General features: G+C 46.9%; 1 protein-coding gene across 1 annotated transcript in view; it reads right to left on the reverse strand.

Moving 5' to 3' along the window:
• Positions 1–25258, reverse strand: part of hig (hikaru genki) — a 140647-nt gene that overhangs the window by 37162 nt on the left and 78227 nt on the right. The gene's annotated exons all lie outside the window — the stretch shown is intronic.

The following is a 25258-nucleotide window of genomic DNA, read 5'->3' on the forward strand; positions in this document are numbered from 1 at the left end:
ACAGTCCGTCCTGAAGACATCAACAGCTTGCAACAGTCCGTCCTGAAGACATCAACAGCTTGCAACAGCCCGTCCTGAAGACATCAACAGCTTGCAACAGTCCGTCCTGAAGACATCAACAGCTTGCAACAGCCCGTCCTGAAGACATCAACAGCTTGCAACAGTCCGTCCTGAAGACATCAACAGCTTGCAACAGTCCGTCCTGAAGACATCAACAGCTTGCAACAGCCCGCCCTGAAGACATCAACAGCTTGCAACAGTCCGTCCTGAAGACATCAACAGCTTGCAACAGTCCGTCCTGAAGACATCAACAGCTTGCAACAGTCCGTCCTGAAGACATCAACAGCTTGCAACAGCCCGCCCTGAAGACATCAACAGCTTGCAACAGTCCGTCCTGAAGACATCAACAGCTTGCAACAGTCCGTCCTGAAGACATCAACAGCTTGCAACAGTCCGTCCTGAAGACATCAACAGCTTGCAACAGTCCGTCCTGAAGACATCAACAGCTTGCAACAGTCCGCCCTGAAGACCTCTTAAACAGCTTGCAACAGTCCGCCCTGAAGACCTCTTAAACAGCTTGCAACAGTCCGCCCTGAAGACCTCTTAAACAGCTTGCAACAGCCCGCCCTGAAGACCTCTTAAACAGCTTGCAACAGCCCGCCCTGAAGACCTCTTAAGCAGCTTGCAACAGCCCGCCCTGAAGACCTCTTAAACAGCTTGCAACAGTCCGCCCTGAAGACCTCTTAAACAGCTTGCAACAGCCCGCCCTGAAGACCTCTTAAACAGCTTGCAACAGTCCGCCCTGAAGACCTCTTAAACAGCTTGCAACAGTCCGCCCTGAAGACCTCTTAAACAGCTTGCAACAGTCCGTCCTGAAGACATCAACAGCTTGCAACAGTCCGTCCTGAAGACATCAACAGCTTGCAACAGCCCGTCCTGAAGACATCAACAGCTTGCAACAGTCCGTCCTGAAGACATCAACAGCTTGCAACAGCCCGTCCTGAAGACATCAACAGCTTGCAACAGTCCGTCCTGAAGACATCAACAGCTTGCAACAGTCCGTCCTGAAGACATCAACAGCTTGCAACAGCCCGCCCTGAAGACATCAACAGCTTGCAACAGTCCGTCCTGAAGACATCAACAGCTTGCAACAGTCCGTCCTGAAGACATCAACAGCTTGCAACAGTCCGTCCTGAAGACATCAACAGCTTGCAACAGCCCGCCCTGAAGACATCAACAGCTTGCAACAGTCCGTCCTGAAGACATCAACAGCTTGCAACAGTCCGTCCTGAAGACATCAACAGCTTGCAACAGTCCGTCCTGAAGACATCAACAGCTTGCAACAGTCCGTCCTGAAGACATCAACAGCTTGCAACAGTCCGTCCTGAAGACATCAACAGCTTGCAACAGCCCGTCCTGAAGACATCAACAGCTTGCAACAGTCCGTCCTGAAGACATCAACAGCTTGCAACAGCCCGTCCTGAAGACATCAACAGCTTGCAACAGTCCGTCCTGAAGACATCAACAGCTTGCAACAGCCCGTCCTGAAGACATCAACAGCTTGCAACAGTCCGTCCTGAAGACATCAACAGCTTGCAACAGTCCGTCCTGAAGACATCAACAGCTTGCAACAGTCCGTCCTGAAGACATCAACAGCTTGCAACAGTCCGCCCTGAAGACATCAACAGCTTGCAACAGTCCGTCCTGAAGACATCAACAGCTTGCAACAGTCCGTCCTGAAGACATCAACAGCTTGCAACAGTCCGCCCTGAAGACATCAACAGCTTGCAACAGCCCGCCCTGAAGACATCAACAGCTTGCAACAGCCCGCCCTGAAGACATCAACAGCTTGCAACAGCCCGTCCTGAAGACATCAACAGCTTGCAACAGCCCGCCCTGAAGACATCAACAGCTTGCAACAGCCCGTCCTGAAGACATCAACAGCTTGCAACAGTCCGTCCTGAAGACATCAACAGCTTGCAACAGCCCGCCCTGAAGACATCAACAGCTTGCAACAGCCCGCCCTGAAGACATCAACAGCTTGCAACAGCCCGCCCTGAAGACATCAACAGCTTGCAACAGCCCGCCCTGAAGACATCAACAGCTTGCAGCAGCCCGTCCTGAAGACATCAACAGCTTGCAACAGTCCGTCCTGAAGACATCAACAGCTTGCAACAGTCCGTCCTGAAGACATCAACAGCTTGCAACAGTCCGTCCTGAAGACATCAACAGCTTGCAACAGTCCGCCCTGAAGACATCAACAGCTTGCAACAGTCCGTCCTGAAGACATCAACAGCTTGCAACAGTCCGTCCTGAAGACATCAACAGCTTGCAACAGTCCGCCCTGAAGACATCAACAGCTTGCAACAGCCCGCCCTGAAGACATCAACAGCTTGCAACAGCCCGCCCTGAAGACATCAACAGCTTGCAACAGCCCGTCCTGAAGACATCAACAGCTTGCAACAGCCCGCCCTGAAGACATCAACAGCTTGCAACAGCCCGTCCTGAAGACATCAACAGCTTGCAACAGTCCGTCCTGAAGACATCAACAGCTTGCAACAGCCCGCCCTGAAGACATCAACAGCTTGCAACAGCCCGCCCTGAAGACATCAACAGCTTGCAACAGCCCGCCCTGAAGACATCAACAGCTTGCAACAGCCCGCCCTGAAGACATCAACAGCTTGCAACAGCCCGTCCTGAAGACATCAACAGCTTGCAACAGCCCGCCCTGAAGACATCAACAGCTTGCAACAGCCCGCCCTGAAGACATCAACAGCTTGCAACAGCCCGTCCTGAAGACATCAACAGCTTGCAACAGCCCGCCCTGAAGACATCAACAGCTTGCAACAGCCCGTCCTGAAGACATCAACAGCTTGCAACAGCCCGCCCTGAAGACATCAACAGCTTGCAACAGCCCGCCCTGAAGACATCAACAGCTTGCAACAGCCCGTCCTGAAGACATCAACAGCTTGCAACAGCCCGCCCTGAAGACATCAACAGCTTGCAACAGCCCGTCCTGAAGACATCAACAGCTTGCAACAGCCCGCCCTGAAGACATCAACAGCTTGCAACAGTCCGCCCTGAATACATCAACAGCTTGCAACAGCCCGCCCTGAAGACATCAACAGCTTGCAACAGCCCGTCCTGAAGACATCAACAGCTTGCAACAGCCCGTCCTGAAGACATCAACAGCTTGCAACAGCCCGCCCTGAAGACATCAACAGCTTGCAACAGCCCGTCCTGAAGACATCAACAGCTTGCAACAGCCCGTCCTGAAGACATCAACAGCTTGCAACAGTCCGCCCTGAAGACCTCAACAGCTTGCAACAGCCCGTCCTGAAGACATCAACAGCTTGCAACAGCCCGTCCTGAAGACATCAACAGCTTGCAACAGCCCGCCCTGAAGACATCAACAGCTTGCAACAGCCCGTCCTGAAGACATCAACAGCTTGCAACAGCCCGTCCTGAAGACATCAACAGCTTGCAACAGCCCGTCCTGAAGACATCAACAGCTTGCAACAGCCCGTCCTGAAGACATCAACAGCTTGCAACAGCCCGCCCTGAAGACATCAACAGCTTGCAACAGCCCGCCCTGAAGACATCAACAGCTTGCAACAGCCCGCCCTGAAGACATCAACAGCTTGCAACAGCCCGCCCTGAAGACATCAACAGCTTGCAACAGCCCGCCCTGAAGACATCAACAGCTTGCAACAGCCCGTCCTGAAGACATCAACAGCTTGCAACAGCCCGCCCTGAAGACATCAACAGCTTGCAACAGCCCGCCCTGAAGACATCAACAGCTTGCAACAGTCCGCCCTGAAGACATCAACAGCTTGCAACAGTCCGCCCTGAAGACATCAACAGCTTGCAACAGTCCGCCCTGAAGATATCAACAGCTTGCAACAGCCCGCCCTGAAGACAAACAGCTTGCAACAGCCCGCCCTGAAGACCTCAACAGCTTGCAACAGTCCGCCCTGAAGACCTCAACAGCTTGCAACAGTCCGCCCTGAAGATATCAACAGCTTGCAACAGCCCGCCCTGAAGGAACTCCAGAATAGGTATATAAAAGCTGGCGGTAAGGACTTGTAGAGAATTATCGCACATGTACACCTTGCATCCCAGCCCCTTCCCTCCCATCACCTCACCACCCCTTCCCTCACCCCATCCCTCCACCCCTCTCTCATCTCCTCATAACCCCTCTGCCCCTTCCCCTCTTCCTCCTTGTCTTCTTCCTCCTCGCCTCTTCCTCCTCCTCCTCCTCCTCCTCCTCCCTGTGCTTTGGCCTTCACTTGCACTCATGCATAACTTTGTTTATCTTTTCACTTCAGTTACTTTAGTTGTTGTCACATCTGCATTTGGTTTCTCCGCCACGTCCCTAGCCCCCGTGGTCTGACCCCCACCCAGGCCTGACCCCACCCTGGCCTGACCCCACCCTGGCCTGACCCCACCCTGGCCTGACAATAACAGCTGGGGTTCAGGTGACAATGACGGTTCTGTCACCAGGGATGTGTGTTAGTACAACACCAGTGTTCAGGGTTTACTGTCAGACTGCACCAGTATATGTTGACAGAGAGAGAGAGAGAGAGAGAGAGAGAGAGAGAGAGAGAGAGAGAGAGAGAGAGAGAGAGAGAGAGAGAGAGAGAGAGAGAGAGAGAGAGAGATACAGACAGACAGACAGAGACAGACAGAGAACATTAACCACCTTTTAAACTTATTTACCAAATATGTAAACAAAATAGAATTTATAAGATGTATCAATTTGAAACAATTATCACAAAATAACAAGTCAACTTAGAACTTATAACCCATAAGCCATTATGACTTTCTAAAGTTAGTCTTCCATTTCTTTTTCATATTTGGATTAAAAATAAAAATATATATACATTTTCAACAAGTTACAAAGAATGGAAAAAACTAATTAGCAGTAAAACAAGTCTTTAATTAAATGTAATTTCATTTTCTCTTTCCATAAAAATGTTGTATTCTTTCGGTAATTGGAATATCTTTGGAAAATACATATATGTTGATATTAAGGTCAGGATGAGGGAGTGAGAGTTGGGGTGAGGGGAGTGAGAGTTGGTGGTGAGGGAGAGTGTGAGTTGGTGGTGAGGAGGAGTGAGAGTTGGTGGTGAGGGAGAGTGAGAGTTAGTGGTGAGGAGGAGTGAGAGTTGGTGGTGAGGGGGAGTGAGAGTTGGTGGTGAGAGGGAGTGAGAGTTGGTGGTGAGGGGAGTGAGAGTTGGTGGTGAGGGGAGTGAGAGTTGGTGGTGAGGGAGAGTGAGAGTTGGTGGTGAGGGAGAGTGAGAGTTGGTGGTGAGGAGGAGTGAGAGTTGGTGGTGAGGAGGAGTGAGAGTTGGTGGTGAGGGAGAGTGAGAGTTGGTGGTGAGGAGGAGTGAGGGTTGGTGGTGAGAGGGAGTGAGAGTTGGTGGTGAGAGGGAGTGAGAGCTGGTAGTGAGGGGAGTGAGAGATGATAGTGAGGGGAGTGAGAGCTGATAGTGAGGATAGTGAGAGGGGAGTGAAAGGCCATAGAGAGCATCAGAAAGGAGAGAAGTAAAAGGCAATATCATCAAATCGAGGTCAAAGGTCATCATTTTTGGATGCTAATCAAGGCAAAAGGTCAAAGGTCAAGAAGGAAGCAACCACGAGACTGAATGATGGGTAGTAATCGTAGTAGTAATAGTAGACCAATCCTGATGAAATAATAGTACATATTGTGACTATATGATCGATCGCACCAATATGTAGTAATGGAGCTCCAATATGTAACTTTTTGTACTATTTTCTTATAGAGTCCGGAAAAATAGAGATAACAAAACTAAATTTAAATATTCATAGGCCTAGTATAGTATATATACGTACTATATTAGGCTCCAGATAGCGTGTATTAGGCCTAGGGTGGTTAGTTTAGGTATAATTAACAATCTAAATATACAACATTTTCCGGTTTGTCCAAAATTCATTACTACAAAAGTTAAGTTTATGGCGGTTCATCACGACATATTGGTACTTTCCACCCCTATCGTTACTGTAAGTACTTTTAATTTAAGAGGATGGGCTAAGTAGTAAGGGAGGGGGGGGGGGTGAGAGGGAGGGTAAACTCTCTCTCTCTCTCTCTCTCTCTCTCTCTCTCTCTCTCTCTCTCTCTCTCTCTCTCTCTCTCTCTCTCTCTCTCGCGTGGTATTACCGCCTTTCTTGTCGATACTGAAGCACCGGACTCAAGCATGATGGGAATATTCTCCCATAGTCACTTTATCACTCCTCCCAGGGTGACCCTCCTGTACTCTTCCTCCCAGGGTGTCTCCTCTCCCAGGTCCCCCAGGGTGACCCTGTACTCTTCCTCAAAGGGTGACCCCGCTGTACTCTTCCTCCCAGGGTGTCTCCTGCCCCAGGTCTCCCAGGGTGACCCTGTACTCTTCCTCCCAGGGTGAGCCTGACACGGGTCCCAACATAACTGAGCTAAACTGCCTGGGTGTTTGTCGGGAGAAGCCATTACTGCCAGTTAGGGGGGGGGGGTCCTTCTCCCCTTGTACCCCCCCCCCGGCCCCTGTCCCCTCGCCCTCTTCCCCTCGTTAATCCACTTCCCTCCACCTCTCCCCCTTCCTATTCCCTCTATCTTCAACTATTCCTTCTCTCCTTACCTCACCTCACCAATTTTCCTCCTCACCTATCCATATTTCCTTCTTTCCTCTCTCCTCCTCCTCTCCATCTCTCATCTCTCTCTCTCTCTCTCTCTCTCTCTCTCTCTCTCTCTCTCTCTCTCTCTCTCTCTCTCTCTCTCTTCCTCCTCCCGTTCACCCTCCCCCCCCCTTCACGTTTAATACTCCTTGGTATTGAATTCTGCAGGAAAATATTACAAGATTTTTTCCTTGTCCGTCGGTGATATCTTCTCTGGCGCCACCAAATGGAGTGTTCATATATATATATATATATATATATATATATATATATATATATATATATATATATATATATATATATATATATATATATATATTGGTAGCAGTCTTTCTTGTAAACATATGTTGTTTATAAGAGTAAGATTAATGATTCTAACACGAATCTTCTCAATATTTCTTATGTTTTTCTTCACTGTCGAGGGAAGTTGAAAAATGAACTCTCCAAAGTTCATTTTCACATTATTTAATTTTGGTCTGACGCCTAGGGATGCGTTTCGCAAGGTCACTCCTTACATTTTCAAAGACAAGTTTACCATATTTAGCACTGGCTTCATATTATCTTTGCGTGAGGTGGCAAAGAACAAATGAATGAAACAAGTGGATAAATGGTATAACATAGGGGATATTGAAAGGGTATTAAATGTATCAACATGGGGAGCCGGTGGCTGAGCGGACAGAACACTGGACGCGTGATCCTGTGGTCCCGGGTTCGATCCCGGGCGCCGGCAAGAAACGATGGGCAGAGTTTCTTTCACCCCTGATGCCCCTGTTACCTAGCAGTAAAATAGGTACCTGGGAGTTAGTCAGCTGTCACGGGCTGCTTCCTGGGGGTGGAGGCCTGGTCGAGGACCGGGTCGCGGGGACACTAAAAAAAGCCCCGAAATCATCTCAACATAACCTCAAGATGGGCAGCTTATGGTCTTGTGGGTGCTTGTGTTCCTAAGCCATTTGATCCTGTCTCTGCGTTGACTCGGGGTCTTCAAGTGGGTAGACTGTAATTATGTGTTAACTGGTTGTTGATTCCTTGTCGTGACTTTTTGATGTGTAGGGCCTCGCTGATGACCAGGCTTCTGTTGCTGTTACACCTGTCCATTATTTCAGTGTTGCTTGTTAAGATGTCTCTGGTGATGGTCTGGTAGTGTGAGGAGATTGTATGCTCCTTGATGGAGGCCCTGTTGCTTGTGCATTGCTCCTTGATGGAGGCCCTGTTGCTTGTGCATTGCTCCTTGATGGAGCCTTGTTGCTTGTGCATTGCTCCTTGATGGAGCCTTGTTGCTTGTGCATTGATAATCATCTATGCAGGCGATGAGTCACAATAACGTGGCTGAAGTATGTTGACCAGACCACACACTAGAAGGTGAAGGGACAATTCACGACGTTTCGGTCCGTCCTGGACCATTCTCAAGTCGATTGTGACTTGACTTCCCCCACACTTCACCTTCTAGTGTGTGGTCTGCTCAATGTTAATCATCTAGAGAGAGACGTTGTGATCTTGCCTATATACACTGAGATTTGGGGGACTAACACTCCCCCAAAATGGTACTATTCCTCACACACAACTAGACCTATGAAGACACACACGACGTTGGTGGCTCTTAAGGCGTTCTGCTTGGTGCTTGGAGAGGTCTTCATGAGATGGACGTCTTATTGTTTATGTAATATATGAGATCCCGAGGTGGGATCGAGTAAGAAGAGCCACTAAGGCTCCTTATATACAGTTTGTTAAGTAAAGAACCCGGTTACAGGCTACGTGAGACTGTGACAGTGTTAAGAGACAAAGCCTTATTGTCTGTACATTGTCTAGGTTGTGATCTAGGAGTCAGTCCCAGGCGCTACGGTTAGACTTGTTCTTTCAGGAGTCACTTCTAGAGACTACTGTTTAACCTGTTTCTTCAGGAGTCACTTCTGGAGTCACTTCTGGAGACTACTGTTTAACCTGTTTCTTCAGGAGTCACTTCTAGAGACTACTGTTTAACCTGTTTCTTCAGGAGTCACTTCTAGAGACTACTGTTTAACCTGTTCCTTCAAGAGTCACTTCAGGAGTCACTTCTAGAGACTACTGTTTAACCTGTTTCTTCAGGAGTCACTTCTAGAGACTACTGTTTAACCTGTTCCTTCAGGAGTCACTTCTGGAGACTACTGTTTAACCTGTTTCTTCAGGAGTCACTTCTGGAGACTACTGTTTAACCTGTTTCTTCAGGAGTCACTTCTGGAGACTACTGTTTAACCTGTTTCTTCAGGAGTCACTTCTGGAGACTACTGTTTAACCTGTTCCTTCAGGAGTCACTTCTAGAGACTACTGTTTAACCTGTTTCTTCAGGAGTCACTTCTAGAGACTACTGTTTAACCTGTTTCTTCAGGAGTCACTTCTGGAGACTACTGTTTAACCTGTTCCTTCAGGAGTCACTTCTGGAGACCACTGTTTAACCTGTTCCTTCAGGAGTCACTTCTAGAGACTACTGTTTAACCTGTTCCTTCAGGAGTCACTTCTAGAGACTACTGTTTAACCTGTTCCTTCAGGAGTCACTTCTGGAGACTACTGTTAACCCTGTTCCTTCAGGAGTCACTTCTAGAGACTACTGTTTAACCTGTTTCTTCAGGAGTCACTTCTGGAGACCACTGTTTAACCTGTTTCTTCAGGAGTCACTTCTGGAGACTACTGTTTAACCTGTTCCTTCAGGAGTCACTTCTAGAGACTACTGTTAACCCTGTTCCTTCAGGAGTCACTTCTAGAGACTACTGTTTAACCTGTTCCTTCAGGAGTCACTTCTAGAGACTACTGTTTAACCTGTTTCTTCAGGAGTCACTTCTGGAGACCACTGTTTAACCTGTTCCTTTAGGAGTCAGTTCCAGGGACTACTGTTTAACCTGTTCCTTCAGGAGTCACTTCTAGAGACCACTGTTTAACCTGTTCCTTCAGGAGTCACTTCTAGAGACTACTGTTTAACCTGTTCCTTCAGGAGTCACTTCTAGAGACTACTGTTAACCCTGTTCCTTTAGGAGTCACTTCTAGAGACTACTGTTTAACCTGTTCCTTCAGGAGTCACTTCTAGAGACTACTGTTTAACCTGTTCCTTCAGGAGTCACTTCTAGAGACCACTGTTTAACCTGTTCCTTCAGGAGTCACTTCTAGAGACCACTGTTTAACCTGTTCCTTCAGGAGTCAGTTCCAGGGACTACTGTCTCTGGATCTCAAACTACAGATATACTAATTCGGGTCCGAACACTTTTTCGAACATGCCCCCCCCCTCCCTACTACATGCGAAATACGTACACACATATGTTTTGTGTGCGCATATATATAGATACGTACAAACATGTTTTCGTATGACTACAGACTGATTTGTACAGTCACACATTTCTTACATAAATCCACACATATGCATATACAGTTCTTACATACATTCATATACATATATAAATATACATGCTTATATACATACATACACACATTGAACGACCGCAGGACCCCCCCCCCCCACCTCGTGCGTCGCTAAAAGCAGCCATAAATACTTAATGGCTGGCAGGTGTGTGTGTGTGTGTGTGTGTGTGTGTGTGTGTGTGTGTGTGTGTGTGTGTGTGTGTGTGTGTGTGTTTACAAGGTCAAGCAAAAGCTCCTAAGCCCCCATCTTTCCACTTCAATATAATTTACATTCACAATAATTTACATTCCTCTTCCTTCCCAACACATTTCCTGTTTCTTGAATTGGTCTCGACGATCTCTTCCTGTTGGCTGTTCCGTTTCCTTGAGACTCTGACGCCGTTGTTCTTAACGTGTCTCTGCCAGCTTTCACTAATGTCTTTTGGTCTTATCTGTGTCCCTAACTTCCATCTACATCCTCTGGTACTGCTCTCTCTCTCTCTCTCTCTCTCTCTCTCTCCCCTCTCTCTCCCCCCTCTCTCTCTCTCCCCTCTCTCTCCCCCCTCTCTCTCTCTCTCTCTCCTCTCTCTCTCTCTCTCTCTCTCTCTCTCTCTCTCTCTCTCTCTCTCTCTCTCTCTCTCTCTCTTTATCGTGTACATTTCTATCATATTCCCTCCTGATTCGTGTTTTCTTCGACCACTGTATGTAAGCCTCTGATGCCTGGGGACAAATCTTGTGGCAAATATCTGTTCTCAGTTTATTCTTTATATGTAGACTCCATGCTAGCGCTGCATGATCATTGCTTTGGCTCACGTAGGTTATATATATTACATATATATATATTTTTCTATTCATAATGTTCATAAATATAATTATATATAGATAAATCTCTGCTCTATAAAATTAATTTTCCCATTAGATCCTTCCCAATCCATTCTCCTGTTTAAATAGTAGTTTTTATAACTATATGTTCCATAGTACAAAGATGGCCGCATTAACCAATTAGATAGTAAAACGGTGTGCTATTCACTCTATAGAATCGGAACAAAATGAAGCTAAAACACAGACTTAAATACTACTAGGCCTAGTATAGCACACATATACATATATTAGACCTCAGATATCGTGCATTAGGCCTAGGAAAGTAAGTTTTGCCTTTGGAACACAAGTGTAAAATAGTTTTCCAGTTTGTCCAACTCAATAGTGCCGATTTCTACTTTCTAATTTCATTATATACGTCGGTACATATATATATATATATATATATATATATATATATATATATATATATATATATATATATATATATGCATATATATATATATATATATATATATATATATACATATATATATATATATATATATATATATATATATATATATATATATATATATATATATATATATATATATACTATGGTGCTCATGGTTACTATAACGATGAAGACCATATAAGTACTTATATACTTATATGAACTTATATACTATAAGTACTACCATAACAGGAGGACGGGCTGTTCTTTCATAACTTGTACAATTATCTGTATAATATTCTTTGTTCTTCCGCTAGAACAAAGTTGAATGTGCGAAACATGTACATCTTTCCTCAATCTGGCTTAATTAGGATTTATTTCATGGTTTACGAGCTCGGAAGCGCTACGAGATTCGAGAACAATCTCGCAGAATTTTCCAGCTCGTAAACTGTTTATAAACACATGATTTAGGATGTACAGGCATCGTAAGTGGAGACGTTAAGATCTTGGTGAAACCCGCCCTCGTGGTCTTAAGTCAGGGTGAAGGTGAGGACCAGCGACGTCACCAGACCAGTGACGTCACCAGACCGGGTGACATCACCAGATCGGGTGACATCACCAGACCAGTGACATCATCAGACTGGGTGACGTCACCAGACCAGTGACGTCAGAGCGGGTGACGTCACCAGAGCAGTGACATCACCAGAGCAGTGACATCACCAGACCAGTGACGTCACCAGACCAGTGACGTCACCAGACCAGGGAAAAAAATATAAAAATGGTCAGAGCTTGTGTGGGGGAGGAGTGCCGTCCTGCTGACACCACAGATTTGTTGGTCCAAAAGTTATAATTCGGCGTCCAGAATGTCTGGGATCATCGATCTGTAAGTCTGACCACCTTAGACATCTCCGTCTCCTGGTGGCTGTTCCATCGAACTGTTGCTGGACGTGGCTACTGTGCCGTGCGATGAGCGTAGTATCTGTAGCGCAGTGGTCTGTGGTATGGTCGCACAACACTCACACCGGGTTCAATGCTCGAGGTGGTCAACACGTTTGGCTCCGTTTTGACAACAGAAATTATCGACAGATACAACGACAACAGGAGACTCGACATCAGCGAGGCACTACACATCAAAAAGTCAAAACCAGCAATCAATTAACACATAATTACTGTCTACCCACTTCAAGACCCCTTCCAACACAGAAGCAAGAAGATAAAACATGCAATATACCCAATGGTTCGTGCTCTGTCTTTTCCCATTGATTGGTGTCCTGTCACCTCACCCAAAAACGAATATAAGCACGACCTGAATATATATACATTATATATATATATATATATATATATATATATATATATATATATATATATATATATATATATATATATATATATATATATATTTATATATATATATAACTAGTTTTCAGTTGCATATATGCCTGGGGACCATTCAGGCTTGTTCGCATTTGTGTTCCTCACGTGTGCCCCAAAGAATGAGGTGATTTGATAAAATACCATGCCCAAGATTACCATCAGAGTGCCGGCGGAATGATGGGGAATTAGCCTCGGCTACCATCATCTTTTGTCCGGTCGTGATGGTCGAGTGGTTAAGGGGTCCTGTACACCAGTTGCAGAGTGCTCCTGGCAGTATGGGTTCGAGTCCGAGGTAGATGTATATTCCTTGGATATACAAACTTGCTATTGGAACTTTGTTTTGTATTTCTTAGCTTTTTGCATTTGAGCTTTTTTCCCATTTTTAACTTCTTGGGCATTTGCAACTTTTCTTTTATGCAAAAATTGTGCCGATTAAATTAGATTATTAAAATATTAATTATTATTACAAATATAAAAGAATATTTTTTTATTTAAAATTAACTAAATGTTTAAATATTTTTATTAATTTCCAGAACTTGTGGACAACTTTTCATACATTTAAAAGTTCCAGAATATATTTGAAGTAAAATATAGGCCTACATAGAGAAATACTTGCATATATGTAGATACATATGTATAAATAATAATAATAATATTATATTTACTAGATATTCAATTAAATTACAGTGGTGGTGGAACCCTTGACGAGCCGCCGGCTTCCGGTCCCAGTCGAGGCACTATCAAAGCAGATGCCCTCGGGTAAATGCAGGTAAAATTTGCATTAGTTAGCTTTGCGAGGGAATTAACATACGAGTTTGTGATAAGATCATTAATGTCGTTATATAATTTAAAACACGTTTGCATATTATTATTGATCTCAATAATATTAACCTAGCAGTATATTAATACATATGTATGTGTGTATTTAGTATTTGTGTCTGCATAGAATCTAGCTATTGGCTATACAAGCAGCCCGTCCTCATCAACACAGCAGCCCGTCCTCATCAACACAGCAGCCCGTCCTCATCAACACAGCTGCCCGTCCTCATCAACACAGCAGCCCGTCCTCATCAACACAGCAGCCCGTCCTCATCAACACAGCTGCCCGTCCTCATCAACACAGCAGCCCGTCCTCATCAACACAGCAGCCCGTCCTCATCAACACAGCAGCCCGTCCTCATCAACACAGCTGCCCGTCCTCATCAACACAGCTGCCCGTCCTCATCAACACAGCAGCCCGTCCTCATCAACACAGCTGCCCGTCCTCATCAACACAGCTGCCCGTCCTCATCAACACAGCTGCCCGTCCTCATCAACACAGCTGCCCGTCCTCATCAACACAGCTGCCCGTCCTCATCAACACAGCAGCCCGTCCTCATCAACACAGCAGCCCGTCCTCATCAACACAGCAGCCCGTCCTCATCAACACAGCTGCCCGTCCTCATCAACACAGCAGCCCGTCCTCATCAACACAGCAGCCCGTCCTCATCAACACAGCTGCCCGTCCTCATCAACACAGCAGCCCGTCCTCATCAACACAGCAGCCCGTCCTCATTAACACAGCTGCCCGTCCTCATCAACACAGCAGTCCGTCCTCATCAACACAGCAGCCCGTCCTCATCAACACAGCAGTCCGTCCTCATCAACACAGCAGACCCTCCTCATCAACACATCAGCCCGTCCTCATCAACACAGCTGCCCGTCCTCATCAACACAGCAGCCCGTCCTCATCAACACAGCAGCCCGTCCTCATCAACACAGCAGCCCGTCCTCATCAACACAGCTGCCCGTCCTCATCAACACAGCTGCCCGTCCTCATCAACACAGCAGCCCGTCCTCATCAACACAGCTGCCCGTCCTCATCAACACAGCTGCCCGTCCTCATCAACACAGCTGCCCGTCCTCATCAACACAGCAGCCCGTCCTCATCAACACAGCAGCCCGTCCTCATCAACACAGCAGCCCGTCCTCATTAACACAGCTGCCCGTCCTCATCAACACATCAGCCCCTCCTCATCAACACATCAGCCCCTCCTCATCAACACAGCAGCCCGTCCTCATCAACACATCAGCCCCTCCTCATCAACACATCAGCCCCTCCTCATCAACACAGCAGCCCGTCCTCATCAACACAGCAGCCCGTCCTCATCAACACAGCAGTCCGTCCTCATCAACACAGCTGCCCGTCCTCATCAACACAGCTGCCCGTCCTCATCAACACAGCTGCCCGTCCTCATCAACACAGCTGCCCGTCCTCATCAACACAGCAGCCCGTCCTCATCAACACAGCAGCCCGTCCTCATCAACACAGCAGCCCGTCCTCATCAACACAGCAGCCCGTCCTCATCAACACATCAGCCCCTCCTCATCAACACAGCAGTCCGTCCTCATTAACACAGCAGCCCCTCCTCATCAACACAGCAGTCCGTCCTCATTAACACAGCTGCCCGTCCTCATCAACACATCAGCCCCTCCTCATCAACACATCAGCCCCTCCTCATCAACACAGCAGTCCGTCCTCATTAACACAGCTGCCCGTCCTCATCAACACATCAGCCCCTCCTCATCAACACATCAGCCCCTCCTCATCAACACATCAGCCCCTCCTCATCAACACATCAGACCCTCCTCATCAACACATCAGCCCCTCCTCATCAACACAGCAGACCCTCCTCATCAACACATCAGCCCCTCCTCATCAACACATCAGCCCCTCCTCATCAACACATCAGCCCCTCCTCATCAACACATCAGCCCCTCCTCATCAACACATCAGCCCCTCCTCATCAACACATCAGCCCCTCCTCATCAACACAGCAGACCCTCCTCATCAACACAGCAGCCCCTCCTCATCAACACAGCAGTCCGTCCTCATTAACACAGCTGCCCGTCCTCATCAACACATCAGCCCCTCCTCATCAACACATCAGCCCCTCCTCATCAACACATCAGCCCCTCCTCATCAACACATCAGCCCCTCCTCATCAACACATCAGACCCTCCTCATCAACACATCAGCCCCTCCTCATCAACACAGCAGACCCTCCTCATCAACACATCAGCCCCTCCTCATCAACACATCAGCCCCTCCTCATCAACACATCAGCCCCTCCTCATCAACACATCAGCCCCTCCTCATCAACACATCAGCCCCTCCTCATCAACACATCAGCCCCTCCTCATCAACACAGCAGACCCTCCTCATCAACACAGCAGCCCCTCCTCATCAACACAGCAGTCCGTCCTCATTAACACAGCTGCCCGTCCTCATCAACACATCAGCCCCTCCTCATCAACACATCAGCCCCTCCTCATCAACACATCAGCCCCTCCTCATCAACACAGCAGACCCTCCTCATCAACACAGCAGCCCCTCCTCATCAACACAGCAGTCCGTCCTCATTAACACAGCTGCCCGTCCTCATCAACACATCAGCCCCTCCTCATCAACACATCAGCCCCTCCTCATCAACACAGCAGTCCATCCTCATCAACACAGCAGTCCATCCTCATCAACAAATGCCAAATGTTCATTCCATGCAACCTCCAAATCTCAACGTTCATAAATTTAAAAAAAAAAATCACACCACTCTCAACTGACGTTTGAAATTTCCCGCGCAATGTTCCCCTGGCGACCCCTGTTGGAACCACAACACTGTAAATGCTACACACACACTTACTACAAACGCAAATAACCGCCACCAGAACTAAAACATCTAACCTAACTTGCGGCTAAATATGTGCAATATGCAAGTATATAATATTAATTTATATTTTCGAGAAATCCTATTCTGAATGAACAGCATTTTTAAAATGATGAATGCGTCTTTAGGTCGACCGCTGGATGCCTTTATAACATAGAAGGATGTTAGGAACACAGCCTTGAGGACGTAGTTAAACGTAGTTAAATAAGAGTATAATTATTACTGTTATTATTAGTGTATTCTTGAGGCGTAGGTTGTGTTTAACGGTAATTGTTGTTAGTTTAAGAATCTATATGTAATCCTTTTTCTTTGGGGTGTTAATAGGTTGGATTAGTGAATTATGTACTTGTGTTTCCTGTTAAGTGGACTCAAGTGCAACACTTAAGTGTATGAGCGAATGGTGTAAACTGTCTTTGAGGAAATATATCAATTTGTTATCACACTTTTATATTTTTATCTCAAGTGTATATATTTATCTTGCTACTTTGGTCATTAACTAGACATAATGCTCACATATTCTTACCACATACATATATGCCTATTTCTATACATATATTAAAAAAGCATAAACTCCATAGCCTAAAGGCACTACGGGCTCACCATAGCCTGTGCTACTTGCACGGGCTATGGTGAGCCCATAGCCTATGGAAAGATCCATATGGTGAGATCCATAGCCTATGGAAAGATCCATATGGTGAGATCCATAGCCTATGGAAAGATCCATATGGTGAGATCCATAGCCTATGGAAAGATCCATATGGTAAGATCCATAGCCGATGGAAAGATCCATATGGTAAGATTCATAGCCTATGGAAAGATCTATATGGTGAGATCCATAGCCTATGGAAAGATCCATATGGTGAGAGCCATAGCCTATGGAAAGATCCATATGGTGAGAGCCATAGCCTATGGAAAGCCTAATATATAAAACATAATTTTCAGCCTCAGTATTTTACCCAAAATTTACAAGTAAATTTACAATTTACAAAATTTTACAATTTACCCAAAAGTCAACTTAGCACAAAATTCCTCACCGTTCTTGTCCATCAAGAAACATAAATCACCTCTGATGCATTTCCCCGAGCCATAAAGGTAAGAAAATAGTAAAAAAAAGTGGCGCAGTGAAGAATTTTAACGTGGTTATCCTTCATCAGTGATACAACACATCATGTTTTCTATGGTGGGTGAACGTTCGCCTTCTTGCAGTAATCCGGATTTATCCTCCGTCTCCACCCGGATTATAAGTTTTTATGGATAATAATACCGGTTGTATGATTAATATGATTGTGTAACTATTAAAACTAGGTGTATAACAGTTAATACTGGTTGAATAATTGTTAATGCTATTGAAATAATAATATTTATTGTTATTACTCTCTTAAATCTTTTATTCTCCTGTTCCTAGTTACTCCTTATATTCTTCGCTGTTCCTGTTCCTCCTGTTCCTCTGAGCGCGGGTTAATCCTCTCCTCCTCCTCCTGTTCCTCTGAGCGCGGGTTAATCCTATCCTCCTCCTCCTGTTCCTCTGAGCGCGCGTTAATCCCCTCCTCCTCCTGTTCCTCTGAGCGCGCGTTAATCCTCTCCTCCTCCTCCTGTTCCTCTGAGCGCGCGTTAATCCTCTCCTCCTCCTCCTGTTCCTCTGAGCGCGCGTTAATCCTCTCCTCCTCCTCCTGTTCCTCTGAGCGCGGGTTAATCCTCTCCTCCTCCTCCTGTTCCTCTGAGCGCGCGTTAATCCTCTCCTCCTCCTGTTCCTCTGAGCGCGCGTTAATCCTCTCCTCCTCCTCCTGTTCCTCTGAGCGCGCGTTAATCCTCTCCTCCTCCTGTTCCTCTGAGCGCGCGTTAATCCTCTCCTCCTCCTGTTCCTCTGAGCGCGCGTTAATCCTCTCCTCCTCCTCCTGTTCCTCTGAGCGCGCGTTAATCCTCTCCTCCTCCTGTTCCTCTGAGCGCGCGTTAATCCTCTCCTCCTCCTGTTCCTCTGAGCGCGCGTTAATCCTCTCCTCCTCCCCCTGTTCCTCTGAGCGCGGGTTAATCCTCTCCTCCTCCTCCTGTTCCTCTGAGCGCGGGTTAATCCTCTCCTCCTCCTCCTGTTCCTCTGAGCGCGGGTTAATCCTCTCCTCCTCCTCCTGTTCCTCTGAGCGCGGGTTAATCCTCTCCTCCTCCTCCTGTTCCTCTGAGCGCGCGTTAATCCTATCCTCCTCCCCCTGTTCCTCTGAGCGCGGGTTAATCCCCTCCTCCTCCTCCTCCTCCTTACCTCCCAGCTCTCTCCTCTCCGTCTCTTCCATCCTCTATTCCTCCTCCCTTAAAGCAATTATGGTGATTTATTAAAATTTACTGTATTTTGTTATCGCTGTAAATGGTTGCAATTAGTTCGCTGTAAAACTGGCATACAGGGACTCGCGAAGGAAGAGAGGATGGAAGGGAGGAAGTGGATGAATGGTGGGAAGGAGGAAACCAGCAAGTGGGAAAGGATGGGTTGGGTGGAGGGAAATTAATATAGAGGGAAAGGAGTGTAGGAAGAGAAATAAAGGGAGGGGGAAAAAATCTTGTAGAGTGCGCAGGACTATGGAAAGGAATTGAAAGCAGGAAGGAAGGAAGGAAGGGAGTAAACAAACGTGAGGAAATTAAATGTAGCTTGAAAATATATAACGTTATGGGTGTGAATGCAGTTAAGGGTGTGAATGCAGTTAAGGGTGTGAATGAAGTTAAGGGTGTGAATGAAAGTAAGGGTGTGAATGAATGTAAGGGTGTGAATGAAGGTAAGGGTGTGAATGAAAGTAAGGGTGTGAATGAATGTAAGGGTGTGAATGAAGGTAAGGGTGTGAATGAAGGTAAGGGTGTGAATGAAGGTAAGGGTGTGAATGAAGTTAAGGGTGTGAATGAAGGTAAGGGTGTGAATGAATAAATGAACACTTTGGCTCCTTTCCTTTCACCTGACGCCCCTCTTCACCTATTTGTCACTAAAGGACCCTGGAGTTAGGAGACTATTGTGAGTTGCCTCCTGGGAAAGTGCCATCATTGGCCCAAGAGGACAGAGTGAAGGGAGTGCCACAGGACAGAGTGAAGAGTGCCACAGGAGGACAGAGTGAAGGGAGTGCCACAGGAGAACAGAGTGAAGGGAGTGCCACTGGAGGACAGAGTGAAGGGAGTGCCACAGAAGGACAGAGTGAAGGGAGTGCCACAGGACAGAGTGAAGAGTGCCACAGGAGAACAGAGTGAAGGGAGTGCCACTGGAGGACAGAGTGAAGGGAGTGCCACAGAAGGACAGAGTGAAAGGGAGTGCCATAGGTCAGGAACATACCCCATAACATAGAGAGTGCCACGGGGGGCCTGGTGGCAGAGGGTCACACTAACAAGGGAGAGTGGGAGAGGAAATACTCCCATTACTGAAACAAGAAGACACTGAAAGTTAAATGAAAGAGAAGTGACACATGTAAATTTAACGTTGACACAAAGTGTGCAGGAAATGACTGAAGAAATAATTAGTTTAAGGGATGAATTAGTGGCAATAGAGAGAGAGAGAGAGAGAGAGAGAGAGAGAGAGAGAGAGAGAGAGAGAGAGAGAGAGAGAGAGAGAGAGAGAGAGAGAGAGAGAGAGAGAGAGAGCAAGGAATGGAAGCATGAATAAAGAGGCAAGAATTAAATATCTGTTTGAGGTTGAAAGCCAGACTCTTGGGGATTGTCTCACCTAATTTTTCCAATAATTGGTGCAGGGTACGTGCCCAACATGGCCAGGTCGGGGTTGGCACTAGTCAAACGAATACGGCATGGCAAGGTCCCAAAGGGATCCCCTTGGAAACCTGGGTCCAGATTCACGAAAGCACTTACGCAAGCACTTACGAACCTGTACATCTTTTTTCAATCTTTGGCGGATTTGTTTACAATTATTAAACAGTTAATGAGCTCGGAAGCACCAGGAGGCTGTTTATAACAATAACAACAGTTGAATGGCAAGTTTTCATGCTTGTAAACTGTTTAATAAATGTAACCAAAGCCGTCAAAGATTGAGGAAAGATGTACACGTTCGTAAGTGCTTGCGTAAGTGCTTTCGTGAATCTGGCCCCTTGTGACTAACAATGGCACTTAAAAAACGTTCAAATTTCTAAACAAAATTGACTATTAATCAGTGCAACATTACGCACTGATATGCCCAACCACTTGGGCTGGACGGTAGAGCGACGATCTCGCTTCATGCAGGTCGGCGTTCAATCCCCCGACCGTCCAAGTGGTTGGGCACCATTCCTTCCCCCCGTCCCATCCCAAAACTTTATCCTGATCCCTTCCAAGTGCTATATAGTCAAAATAGCTTGGCTCTTTCCCCTGATAATTCCATCCCTCCCACAAAATTGAAAAAAAAAAACAATTCTACTTATCAAACTTTGGCCGTAATAAATCAATATATAATACCATGGCGACATCACCCCCAGTACCCTTACACGTGAGGGCTCCCAGTACACACATCTGACCTCTCCCAGGCACGGTCACGTGTCCCAGACCTGTGTCGCGGCTTGTGGTGCACCTGCTGATGACACATGATACACACACACACTCCTCATACATACTGGTGGGTAGAGAGGAAGAGACGGAAAGAGAGAGAAGGAGGGATACAGGAGACAGAGAGAGAGAAAGAGAGAGAGAGAGAGAGAGAGAGAGAGAGAGAGAGAGAGAGAGAGAGAGAGAGAGAGAGAGAGAGAGAGAGAGAGAGAGAGAGAGAGAGAGAGGGAACATGCTCAACACAGTGCCTGAAGTTAGTATGGGCTGTGGATAGCTCCACGGATCCTGACTTGGTAAGTGGTGTGTGTTGGGGGGAGGGAGGGGGCTGAGTGAGTGTGTGTGTGTGTGTGTGTGTGTGTGTGTGTGTGTGTGTGTGTGTGTGTGTGTGTGTGTGTGTGTGTGTGTGTGTGTGTGTGGGGTGCCTGAGTGTGAGAGACTTGAGTGCGTTCGTGTACCAAGGAGAACACACCTCACTAGAGTAACATATGGATGTTGCTGTGGCCAGGTTGTGTTGGGTGATAGCCAGATATATCTGTTATCTCTTAACTGTCTTCCTCCCTTCCTGCTTCCCTATCCCGCCTTCCTTAACTCCTCCCTACATTACTCTCTCTCTCTCTCTCTCTCTCTCTCTCTCTCTCTCTCTCTCTCTCTCTCTCTCTCTCTCTCTCTCTCTCTCTCTCTCTCTCTCTCTCTCTCGCTCCCTCCCTACCACCCTCCTTCTCTCTCTCTCTCTCTCTCTCTCTCTCTCTCTCTCTCTCTCTCTCTCTCTCTCTCTCTCTCTCTCTCTCTCTCTCTCTCTCTCTCTCTCCCTCCCTACCACCCTCCTTCTCTCTCTCTCTCTCTCTCTCTCTCTCTCTCTCTCTCTCTCTCTCTCTCTCACTCCACTCCCTCCACACTCAACTCTAAAACCTTTTTTTGCTCGCAATAACTCAAAACTATCAACGCGCCCCACAACCTCGCCTGGAAACACACCTCACAACATAGCCCTCCAGAACAACATAGCCCTCAAGAACAACATAGCCCCCCAGAACAACATAGCCCCCCAGAAGAACATAGCCCTCAAGAACAACATAGCCCCCCAGAACAACATAGCCCCCCAGAACAACATAGCCCCCCAGAACAACATAGCCCCCCAGAACAACATAGCCCTCAAGAACAACATAGCCCCCCAGAACAACAGAGCCACCCAGAAGAACATAGCCCTCAAGAACAACATAGCTTCCCAGAACAACATAGCCCTCAAGAACAACATAGCCCCCCAGAACAACATAGCCCCCCAGAACAACATAGCCCTCAAGAACAACATAGCCCCCCAGAACAACATAGCCCTCAAGAACAACATAGCCCCCCAGAACAACATAGCCCTCAAGAACAACATAGCCCTCAAGAACATAGCCCCCCAGAACAACATAGCCCTCAAGAACAACATAGCCCCCCAGAACAACATAGCCCTCAAGAACAACATAGCCCTCAAGAACAACATAGCCCCCCAGAACAACATAGCCCCCCAGAACAACATAGCCCCCCAGAACAACATAGCCCTCAAGAACAACATAGCCCTCAAGTACAACATAGCCCCCCAGAACAACATAGCCCTCAAGAACAACATAGCCCCCCAGAACAACATAGCCCTCAAGAACAACATAGCCCTCAAGAACAACATAGCCCCCCAGAACAACATAGCCCCCCAGAACAACATAGCCCCCCAGAACAACATAGCCCTCAAGAACAACATAGCCCTCAAGTACAACATAGCCCCCCAGAACAACATAGCCCTCAAGAACAACATAGCCCTCAAGTACAACATAGCCCCCCAGAACAACATAGCCCTCAAGAACAACATAGCCCCCCAGAACAACATAGCCCTCAAGAACAACATAGCCCTCAAGAACAACATAGCCCCCCAGAACAACATAGCCCTCAAGAACAACATAGCCCTCAAGTACAACATAGCCCTCAAGAACAACATAGCCCTCAAGTACAACATAGCCCCCCAGAACAACATAGCCCTCAAGAACAACATAGCCCCCCAGAACAACATAGCCCCCCAGAACAACATAGCCCCCCAGAACAACATAGCCCTCAAGAACAACATAGCCCTCAAGTACAACATAGCCCCCCAGAACAACATAGCCCTCAAGAACAACATAGCCCCCCAGAACAACATAGCCCCCCAGAACAACATAGCCCTCAAGTACAACATAGCCCCCCAGAACAATATAGCCCTCAAGAACAACATAGCCCTCAAGTACAACATAGCCCCCCAGAACAACATAGCCCTCAAGAACAACATAGCCCCCCAGAACAACATAGCCCCCCAGAACAACATAGCCCCCCAGAACAACATAGCCCTCAAGTACAACATAGCCCCCCAGAACAACATAGCCCTCAAGAACAACATAGCCCTCAAGTACAACATAGCCCCCCAGAACAACATAGCCCTCAAGAACAACATAGCCCTCAAGTACAACATAGCCCCCCAGAACAACATAGCCCTCAAGAACAACATAGCCCTCAAGAACAACATAGCCCTCAAGAACAACATAGCCCTCAAGAACAACATAGCCCTCAAGTACAACATAGCCCCCCAGAACAACATAGCCCTCAAGAACAACATAGCCCTCAAGAACAACATAGCCCTCAAGAACAACATAACCCTCAAGTACAACATAGCCCCCCAGAACAACATAGCCCTCAAGAACAACATAGCCCTCAAGAACAACATAGCCCCCCAGAACAACATAGCCCTCAAGTACAACATAGCCCCCCAGAACAACATAGCCCTCAAGAACAACATAGCCCCCCAGAACAACATAGCCCTCAAGAACAACATAGCCCTCAAGAACAACATAGCCCTCAAGAACAACATAGCCCTCAAGAACAACATAGCCCTCAAGAACAACATAGCCCTCAAGAACAACATAGCCCTCAAGAACAACATAGCCCTCAAGTACAACATAGCCCCCCAGAACAACATAGCCCTCAAGAACAACATAGCCCTCAAGAACAACATAGCCCTCAAGAACAACATAGCCCCCCAGAACAACATAGCCCCCCAGAACAACATAGCCAGACCCAAAAGCAATACATCGACACCCACATATCACTCCCACCTCCTCCCCCCCCCCTCCACCCCAGGCAATTACCGGAGGAGCCAAGGAACCAAAGTGCAGTGGTGGTGATGGAGCACCCTCCAGGCTGGAGCCCGAGTCGTGACTGCATTACCGCTACGCTTTGATCCCCACCTGCACCGATATCCCCCCCCACTCCCCCCCTCCCCCCTCACCATAGTAGCACCCCCTGCCCTACACCCTAGTAGCACCCCCCCTGCCCTACACCCTAGTAGCACCCCCTGCCCTACACCCTAGTAGCACCCCCTGCCCTTCACCCTAGTAGCACACCCCCTGCCCTACACCCTAGTAGCACCCCCCCTGCCCTACACCCCAGTAGCACCCCCTGCCCTATACCCTAGTAGCAACCCTTGCCCTACACCCTAGTAGCACCCCTTGCCCTATACCCTAGTACACCCCTGCCCTATACCCTAGTACACCCCTTACCCTATACCCTAGTACACCCCCTACCCTACACCCTAGTAGTTGTATAAAGAGAATACTTAAACAAATATCTAATGAAGATCTCACCGACCTAACAAATTCACAAAGACCTGAAAGTTGCAGTATTAAATATTATGATAGATATCGTGAGGAGACATTCACATATGGGACTAATAGAACAAGAACCCGGCAATGTGATGTTATAGTGGCCAGAATACGCCTGGGATATAGACGTATCTGGCAGCTTTCTCAAAACCCAAATGTCGAGTACACAATGTGTAAACTTTGTGAAAGAGAAAACATGCACTCTCTTGAACATTATATTGTAGAATGTCCCATATTGTCTGACTTTCGCCCTCCTGTGCTAAGGTATGCTGAACTGTGTAATTACTATATGAGTACTGAACACTTGATTATATATTGGACTTGTACCCAGGATTAACCATGTAATATATCAGTTATACAATGTATGTATGTGATGTAACTATATAACCTGAGCTTGTAAAAGCACCTTCCTCACCTTCAGTGATTAAGTGCTTAATTGCACACTAGTTTCTCTATCAGCTATCTCACCCTGTCAGAGTAAAAGAGACAAATGTATGTGAATGCATGTGTGTGTATATATGTATGTATACATGTATGTATATATGTATGTGTACGTATATGTGTGTGTGTGTATGTATATGTATATGTATGTGTATAAAGTATATATGGAAGCTGATCAGAATTACATTTCACCTTTGTAAATGCACATTAATGACACTATGTAAAAGACGAATCGAACACTTTATATAGGTCATACGTAAATCTGTGTATCTATGTATTCACGTACGTAGGTTTGC

This window comes from Procambarus clarkii, chromosome 56, assembly GCF_040958095.1.
Source record: "Procambarus clarkii isolate CNS0578487 chromosome 56, FALCON_Pclarkii_2.0, whole genome shotgun sequence".
In the NCBI taxonomy this organism is placed as follows: Eukaryota; Metazoa; Arthropoda; class Malacostraca; order Decapoda; family Cambaridae; genus Procambarus; species Procambarus clarkii.